Genomic DNA, 9,708 nt, shown 5'->3' on the forward strand with positions numbered 1-9,708 from the left:
AGCACCCATAGGACCCCCAGCAACCATACCAGCCCCAGCACCCATAGAACCCCCAGCAAGCATAGCACCCCCAGCACCCACAGAATCCCAAGAACTCATAACACCCATACCAAACACAGCACCCCGAGCACCCATAGCACTCATAGCAACCACAGCACCCCCAGCACCCAAAACACCCACGGTACCCATAGCACTCATAGCACCCCCAGCACCCACAGAACTCCAGCACCCCTAGAACTCCCAGACCCCCCAACACCCATAGAACCCCAAGCACCCATAACATGCACAGCATCCGTAACACCCCCACCACCACCACCACCCACACCTCCAGCACTTGCAGAACCCCCAGCACCCATAGCACCCCCAGCACCCATAACACCCCCAGCAACACTCCCAGCACCCATAGCAGCCATAGCAAACACAGCACCCCCAGCAGCTACAGCACCCCCAGCACCCATAACACGCACAGAACCCTTGCACTCACAACACCCCTAGCACCCACAGCACTCACAGAACCCTCAGCACCCACAACATGCACAGAACCCTAGCACCCACAGCACTCATAGAACCCTCAGCACCCATAGAACCCTCAGCACCCATAGCACTCATAAGCACCCTAGACAAACACCTTGCCACTCCCTCCTTGGCCAGAAGGGGGTGCTGGGCCCTTGCCCTTGAGGTAGAAGCCAATGGAGCCCTTCCTGGTGGGAAGCTCCTGGAGGCTGGAGAAGCAGATGTTGAGGAGGGTGAGGTGGAACGGGAGCTCCGTCGGGATCATCTTCCGCAGGAGCTTCATTAGGATGCTCCCCAAGGGCGAGAGGAGGCTCCCGGGATCTACAAGATGGGAAAACCCTTGGGAAACAGGGATCAGATCCCAAGGAACGCATGGAATAACAGCGAGTTGAGTAGGAAAGGGTAAAGTTTGGAGCATCCTGGTCTCAATGTCTCCTATGTCCGCCTAAGCCCGATTCCAATGGGAGATGATTCCAGCCCTCATGGATATTCCCACATGGATGCTCCATCCATGTCCTGGTGGCCTCAACATAAGGGCATGGAGCAGATGAAGCAAAGGCAAAGGAGGCCGGAGCTTCTTCCAGCCCATTCCATTGTCCCAGCAGCCCCATAGGGAAGAGCTTCCAAAGATCCCCCCTTTTCTTGGGATCAAGGAATGGAAAAGATTCCCAAAGCTTAAAGAGCTGAGAATGGGATGACCTTAAATAATGGGATTGGAGAAAGGCATCCCATTGTAGCAGCACAAAGTGGACCATTCCAAGCTTACCTTTCCCAAATTTGGGAAGGAGATGCGGTGGGATAGGGCTCTGACAGCATTCCCGATGGAACCCCTTTCCCGATGAGGAGAAGCGGCGGATGTTCAACCTTATGCCTGCCATCCTGGCGGATTCTATGGAGCACCAAGGAATAAGTGCTATTCCAAGTCTATGGCAGCTGCCACAGCATTGGATCATGGATCACTGGATCATGGGATCGGGAGCTTGGACAAGACCTTCAAGGCCACCATGAACCCCCCCATATATCCCTCTTTACTCCATGGAGAAGGCCCTTTCCAAGCCATTCCATGAGGAACATGATTCCACCGGGAAGAGCTCTGGAGACAATCACCTTTCCAAGAGGCTTGGAAGCATCGTTCGCAGTTTCTCCTGGACTTCCGCCTCTGAGAAGCACCTCCAGAAGGAATCTTCATCACTAAAGGACCAAGAGCAGAAGGAATCGCATCACTTGGATTCTATCCCAGATTCCCAAGAGGAATAGAAGCAGGGAGATATGGAATGAATCGTGGACACATGGAGCTTCAGAACCTTCTGGAAGGACTTCCTTGAGAATTCCTTAAAGGAATTCTCCTACCTGAGGAGGTCCTGATGGTGTCACAGGGGCCTCATCCTGCCCATAGCTGAGCTTCCGGATCCGTTGAGCAAGCGCAATTCCCAGCTCCTTCTCCAAGCCAGTAGATGGAAACCTTTGGAGATCCACCACGGTTTTCACACCCAACGCTTCCAGTCGTTCCGCGGTCCTGGAGCCGATGCCTGTCAGGATACGGACATGGGAATGGCATTATCCTATCCGAGGGGTCCTTGGGATGGGAGCTGAGGGAGTTCTTGCTTGTGGGAATGATGGGATAATGGGAAGTGGGAGACGACCCATCCATACTGGTGGTGCCTTCAACTCAACCCAGCCCTTCCGGCCTCCTAAAGGAAACCGCAAGCATTGGGTCTAATGCAAGAATGAATTCCCTGTGGTGCCCAGCACCTACCTGGATGGGACCCCAGCACCTACCTGGCACCTTCTGGATGGGACCCCAGCACCTACCTGGCACCTCCTGGATGTGACCCCAGCACCTACCTTGCACCTTCTGGATGGGACCACAGCACCTACCTGGATGGGACCCCAGCACCTACCTGGCACCTTCTGGATGGGACCCCAGTGCCTACCTGGATGGGACCCCAGCACCTACCTGGCACCTTGTGGATGGGACCCAGCACCTACCTGGCACCTTCTGGATGGGACCCAGCACCTACCTGGCACCTTCTGGATGGGACCCCAGCACCCACCTGGATGGGACCCCAGCACCTACCTGGCACCTCCTGGATGTGACCCCAGCACCTACCTTGCACCTTCTGGATGGGACCCCAGCACCTACCTGGATGGGACCCATCACCTACCTGGCACCTTCCAGATGGGCCCCCAGCACCCACCTGGATGGGACCCCAGCACCTACCTGGCACCTCCTGGATGTGACCCCAGCACCTACCTGGATGGGACCCATCACCTACCTGGCACCTTCCAGATGGGCCCCCAGCACCCACCTGGATGGGACCCCAGCACCTACCTGGCACCTCCTGGATGTGACCCCAGCACCTACCTGGATGGGACCCATCACCTACCTGGCACCTTCTGGATGGGCCCCCAGCACCCACCCGGATGGGACCCCAGAACCTACCTGGCACCTTCCGGATGGGTCCCAGGTTCCTCAGCAGCTCCTGGGTGCTGTGAGGCAGAAGCAGGGTTTGTTGGTTGGGCTTGAAGGTCCCAGAGACCACCTTGGCCAAGAGCTTGGTGGTGGCCACCCCAGCACTGCTGCTGAGGCCCAACGTGGAGTAAAGGCATTCCCGGAGCTCTTCCATCACTTGGGATCCAACGGCGAGCTTCCGATGGGTTGGATCCTGCATGTTGATGGCTGGGAAGGAGAAGGAAGTGGGGAGGATGTGGGGAGTCAACCAAATTCCATGGATTTTTCAGGGGGTGGTGGTGAGGGGGTGGCATTCCGGTCCTGCAGGAGGGTTTGGTTTCCTGGATCAAGTGGAAGCACATTCCTAGATCATGGAATGGGATGGATGGAGCTTAAAGTGCATCCAGGGCCACCTTGCACTGGAGCAGGTTGCTCCAGCTTGGCCTTGGGGATGGGATATCTCCCACCTCCCACTGTCCCACCAGACTCATGGGGACGAACTTCCCAAGATCCTATCCCAAGAACTTCCCAAGATGCTATCGTCCCACCAGCCTCACGGGGAAGAACTTCCCAAGATCTCATCCCAAGAACTTCCCAAGATTCCCATGGCCCCACCACCTTCATGGGGACAAACTTCCCCAGATCCCATCCCAAGAACTTCCCAAGATTCCCATTGTCCCACCAGCCTCATGGGGACAAACTTCCCCAGATCCCATCCCAAGAACTTCCCAAGATTCCCATTGTCCCACCAGCCTCATGGGGAAGAACTTCCCAAGATCGCATCCCAAGAACTTCCCAAGATCCCCATTGTCCCACCAGCTTCATGGGGAAGAACTTCCCAAGATCCCATCCCAAGAACTTCCCAAGATCCCATCCCAAGCTTCCCATGGTCCCATCCCTCCAGCTCCTCATCCAAAGCCCTTTCCAGAGCCCCTTTGCGCACTGAAGCCACTCTGATGCCTCCATGGATCCTGAAGGTCCTTTCCAAGCTATTCCATGATTCCAGGATACCTGGACTTTCCCAAGTCCACTTCTCTGGCTATTCTGAAGCCAAGGTGGATCGGGCTACTCACCTTGGTGCTTGTAGACATGGCCTGAGACACGGATCCCAGCCCATCCACTTGGATGGAAGCGGCCTACACATTTCTCCACCACATCCGTGATATCCAGGAAGTTCTCATCCAAACCAAGTCTTTCCACCAATGGACAATATTCCCGCAGGAGCTCTAGGAGGAGAAGACAACCCAGGATAAGAGGGAGAACTGATTCCAAGAGGTTGACGGCTCCCTATAGATGGAGCTCCAGGTCCATGTTTCCTCCAGTATCCTGGAGGACCCATAAGCTGTTGTAATTCCTTCCTAGTCTGGGGCATCTGCCCTTGTTCTGTTTTTCTGAAGGTATCTGCAGCAATCACTGCACTGCTGCTATCCACCAAGTACCCCCCGATTTGACTGGTTTCTGCTTGGTTTCTGTCATTCCTTAGGTGGAACTTCAACTTCTGCACCACAGTGCTTGCCACACTGCTGTTGCTGCAGTTCTTTGGGGCAACCTCCTCTGATTAAGACATCATCTATGTATGGGTACATTTTCACCTTTCGAGGAAGTGAGACCTTGTGTGGGTTTGTGGTGTTCATGGGAGGGAGGTGAGTCCCCTTCCAGCCCCACGGCTACAGTCCCAGGGTGAGATGCCTCAGCTAACCAGGCTGAATCCCATCCTGCAGCAGGGGTAAAGGAGATCCCAGCCCGTCCTGGCCTGCCTGTCCTGTCTGATGAGGGGACAAGAAACAGGCTGCCTGCTGAAGTGGTTGTGTCACCACCCCTGGAGGTATTCAAATTCTAAGGCACATGGTTAATGTGTTGACTTGCCAGCGTTGGGCTAATGGTGGACTCGATGTTAAGGGTCTTTTCCAACCTAAATGGTTCCATGATTCTACAAAATCTTGTTTAGACCAAGCTGTCTCTCATCAGAGAAATGACACTGCAGGAAGGCAGTGTGCCTCCCAGCTGAGGGAGGAAGCATCAGTGCTTGCTTCAGGCTGTTTCCCATGGTGCTCCCCTGGAGCCTCAGGAAGCCCAAGGATGCTCTGAGTTAGCTGGTGACTGAATGTTTCAACAGCCATACAATACCTGCTGTCCTCTGCAAAGGGCTCCAAGTGTAGGTCCATGACAGAGCACGTCTACACTTGACATTGCTATCTTCAATGGCATGTCAGTTTTCATCCCCTGGTACTTACGTATCTATGCAACTTGTCAACCACAGACTTTGTGTCAGTGGGGCTTTGTCTTTGAGCTAGGGGTGTCCAGCCTGGAGAAGAAGCTCCAGGGAGACCTTACTAAGCCCATACCTAAACAGGGCCTACATGAAATCTGGAGAGGGGCTTTTTACAAGGGCCTATAGGGACAGGACAGGGGGAATGGCTTTAAACATGGAGATGGGAGACCGAAATGAGCTCATAGGCAGAAGTTCTCCCCTGTGCTGAGGCCCTGGCACAGGGTGCCCAGAGAAGCTATGGCTGCCCCATCCCTGGCACTATTCAAGGCCAGGTTGGACACGGGCTTGGAGCAAGCTGCTCTAGTGGAAGGTGTCCCTGCCTGTGGCAGGGGTTGGAACTGGATGAGCTTTAAGGTCCCTCCCACCCCAGTACATAAATTTACTGCCTCTACAACTGAAGTGTTCCAGGGAAGTCACGTTTTGATAAAAGCTTTTTTGATAAAACTACTGTGCAGTTGGTTGGCGTGATTCTGAAAAGGGAATAGAGCTCAGCTGAAGCAGTGACCCCTGGTGTCACAGAGAAGTGTTTTTCCTTCCTGTCACTGGTGGATTCCTTGGGAGAAGAGGTCCCAGCTATTTCTGGAGTCACCAGCTGTGCAGTTCCTAGCAGGGCACTGCAGGTACAGCTGAAAATTGCGTTTCCTTGGTACATGGTTCGGTTGGAGATAAATCTGACTGCAGATCTACCACCAAAAAATTGTTCATGTGCAGTAGACACACAGATTACCCTTCCAGTTACTGAGGAAAGTATCCATGGGCTGGGAAAGGAAACAGCACAGGAGGGAACTTTTGTTCTTCCTGGTAAAACCTGTTGGGCTTTAGCATCTTCTTCCATATCTTCAGTGGTAATTGGAATGTACGTTATTAAAAGTAATATTTCATTTTCTACTCCCGTGTTCTAGGAGAAACATGAGCAGGGGTCTCCCTCAATCCACCCTTCTCACAGAGTGGTGTGGTCACCTCTTGTCTCTGCCTCCAAACATAGTGCTGAATTCCAGTTATAACTTGAGGGAAATGTTTGGTTGGTTTACTCAGTTATTAAATGTGTTTCAGTCTATGCAAGGAGGTTTCTGAAATTACGGTAGGATGTAAAATTGTGTAAAATTCACTGGTTGCTCTTGCTGACCATCCAAACAGGGTACCCCACGTGTTCTCATGGTGTGTGGACTTGTTAGGCACAGGTTAATGGTTGGCAATGTTCTCAAGGGTCCTTTCCAAATTGAACGATTGTGCAATTCCAAGAAAAGTTTTTTCGACTCAGCTCTGTCCCTCATCAGAGAAATGGCACTGCAGGAAGACAGTGCGTCTGCCACCTGAGGGAAGGAACAACAGTGCTGGCTTTAGGCTCTTTCCCGTGGTGTTCCCCTGGAGCCCCAGGGAGCCCCGGAGGGAGCCCAGCGGGGCAGAGGCAGAGCCACCTTGGGCTGGGCGTCTGCTGCTGCTGAGCTGGGCCAGGCTCCTGGGACGTAGATAGATGCTGGCAAGCGGGCAGAGCTGCAGAGACCTCTCTGCCCAGGAGCGGGGCTGGGGCACTGCCTGCAGGCACACAGGGGGAGACCTGCGAGCCTCGGAGAGCTTAAAGGCACTCGGCAGTGGAGGATGCCGAGAGGTCTCTGCAGGAGAAACGTTCCGAGCCGTGCGCGATAAGGCTCTGGGTGCAGGGCAATGCAGCTGCAGCTCCTGGAAGGATCTCCTCAAGCTGCTGCCTCGGACAGTCATTGGGATATGTCAGGAGGGCTCTTGGTTTCTCTGTTTAGACGGGACGGGACGGGACGGGACGGGACGGGACGGACGGACACTGGCACTGCACCAGCTACTGAGAAAATAGGCTGCGACTGCTGAACCCAGGACGCGCTGAAATACAGCAGCCGAGGCACCCGGGGGTTCTGCAGATGCCGGGGCGCCCACCACCTCCTCCCCCCACCCCGCTCCGAGGCGCCTCCCCCAGCCTCCTCCCTCCGCAACGGGCTGGGAAGAGATTGCAAAGACGTTCTTCTGGTTGTGGTTTTGGGGAAATGTGTCTGAAACTTCGGAGAAGAGATGAAGATAGCGTGGTTGAGGGTAGAAGGGAGGATTATGTTGCTCTTGGTGACCATCCAAACAGGGTACCCCACTAGTGATGTTCTCGTGTGTGAGGACGGAGGCACGGACCCAGACGTAGAGTGCAAGCTGGATCATCGTTTATTGAACAGATGACACGATATTTATATGCTTCCAAGCAATTAGCCAAGCACTTCTGTGTTTGCCTTGCGATTACATCAGGTGAAAGGTCTACCAGATTTTCCTATCGACATCCTTTCCGGTTCCGCCGTCCTTGTTCCTTGCCAGTTCCAACATCTTCCAAATACCAGTCAGGGACAGGTCACTCTTAATTACCTACTCTAGTTCCCGTGGTCACTCTAATTGCCAGTCTTTGATACATTCCAACACCACCACCCCCACCCCCCCACACCCCCCCAGTTTCTCTTGTTTAGGTAAGGAGGAGGATGTGCTGCAGAGCAGGGCTTGCCTCTGCAGCACGGGAGTGAGAGGACAAGGCAGGTCCCTCGTTCCGGGGCTGGCTGCAGGGTGTGAACGTGGGTGTGCAGCCAGGGGTGCCCAGCGGTGTCCTGGCGAGCAGGGTCCCTGCAGTCCAGGGGCCGTGTGCCGGGGCAGGGACTCCTCCACCTGCCAGGGTCGGTCAGCGCTCAGCCTGCCTGGGAGCTCCCCAAGGTGCTCGAGGAAGCTGAGGGGGAAGCAAAACCCCTGGCCGGCAAGGAAAAGCCGCCTTGCCTCTAGGACTACCGAGAGGGAGCAGAGTCGGGCAGAGAGCAGGAGCTCCCGGCAGGGACAGCTCCAAGAAACAGAGACACGGGCCACCCCGTCCCCACTACCGGGCCCTAGGCAAGCCCAAGCGAGAGACAGACGCCGGCCGCTAAGGCATCTCTGCGCCGGGACGTACCGAGACAGAAACGCAGTCGGTAACAAAGTGTCCGCGCTCAAGTAAATGCTCAGATTACCGCAGGGGCGGTGGCCGGGAGGACCGAACATCGCGTTCCCCTTACAAGCTCCCGCGCTCGAGCGTGGGATACACTGTAACACACTAGCCGACGCACCTGCGGGTCTGCCGATGCCGCGCTGCACCGCGCCGCGCCGCGCCGCCCCGCCCCGCCCGCTCTTCGCGGAGCAACCCCCCCCCCGCCCCCCGCCCCCGCCCCCCCGCCTCCTCCCCCCCTGTGAGATCTATAGGAACGGATCGTGTCAGCGACTTAGGAGTCCTCGTCATCGTTGCGCTTTGGGTGGAATCCGAAATCCTTGAAATCGTCGCCTCGTGTGTAGAACGTAGAAGAAGGATTAGATTTTCCTGTCAGTACAACGATGAAAAAGAAGAAACAAAGGAATAATCCTTCTTAATCAAAACGCTTTGTTACTTTAAGGGGTACTTCGTTTAACTACTTGAATGTCTAAAACGTTTTGCTAATTAAAGGGGTACTTTGTTTAAGCGCTTGAATGCCTTAAGGGGGTTAGGTAATCGAGAGATCCATCCTGTCACAGGATGAGGTGAAACTTGTGTATTAACTGTATAAGAAATGGAATTTAGGGGGACTAAGATGGTGGTTAAGCTTGTGATAGACATCCCCCGTTACTGCATTACCAAGGAATTCAATAACTCTTTTAAGAAGTTTCTTCACCCGAAGACAAGACCCCAGCAACAGGAGGAGAACAATGAAAAGGACCCACGTCGATATTCGGGTGAAGGAGACGACAGGATTGGCTGAAACCCAAGACCGAGGAGTATAAGAGACTGTACCCCCCAGAAATGTCGGTGTGCGTCTTGGGAGGAGCGGAGACCCCCCGGCGTACCCAGCGCTGCTTGCTTATTGCCTCTCGGTATTAATCAATTGTAATTAAAAATTAATTAAATCAGATCATGGTCAAGGCGAAATTTTTATAACACCACCCCCCCCCCCCCAGCGGCGCATACATAACAGACGCAGAGAGAGAGAGAGAGAGCGAGCCCAGTGCACGCCCCTCCCCTCCTCCCCTCCCGCTCCCCCTCCCCCTCCCTTCGCGCTGCCGTTCCGGACCCGCCGCGCCTTGGGTGCGGCCCCAGTCCCCAGACAGCGGCACCGCCCAGGAGCAGGTGGGCGGAGGGAGGGGCAGCGTTCGGCAGCCTGACGCTCTGCGACTGCGCCCTCGCCCCCCCCCCGACCCCCCTCCGGCTCGCCAAGCGGGTCCCCGTCAGCGAAGAAAACACGGGCTGCTCCCGCCGGGCGGGCAGTCTCGCGCTCAGTTCGCCGGGGGCCGGTAAGGAGGCAGGCAGGCAGGCAGGCAGGCAGGCAGGCGAGGGAGCGAGCGAGCAAGAAAGCAAACAAGCAAGCAAGCAGGAGACAGTGGTCGGTGAGCAGGCGGGGAGCCTAGCGCACGCAGAGGTGGGCTGTGGGGGGGGGGGGGGGGGGGGGGTGCGCGCGTGTGCGCGTGTGTGAGTCGG

At 55.5% G+C, this 9,708-nt stretch overlaps 1 pseudogene; it reads right to left on the reverse strand.

Annotated features, from left to right (window-relative positions):
* Positions 1–616: 616 nt before the first annotated feature.
* On the reverse strand, positions 617–8,502 carry LOC133262004 (DNA polymerase iota-like; annotated as a pseudogene).
* Positions 8,503–9,708: the final 1,206 nt, after the last annotated feature.

Source organism: Pezoporus flaviventris, unplaced genomic scaffold (assembly GCF_033815535.1).
Source record: "Pezoporus flaviventris isolate CSIRO_AGI_PZ_B2104156 unplaced genomic scaffold, CSIRO_AGI_Pfla_v1 ptg000178l, whole genome shotgun sequence".
NCBI classification, from domain to species: domain Eukaryota; kingdom Metazoa; phylum Chordata; class Aves; order Psittaciformes; family Psittacidae; genus Pezoporus; species Pezoporus flaviventris.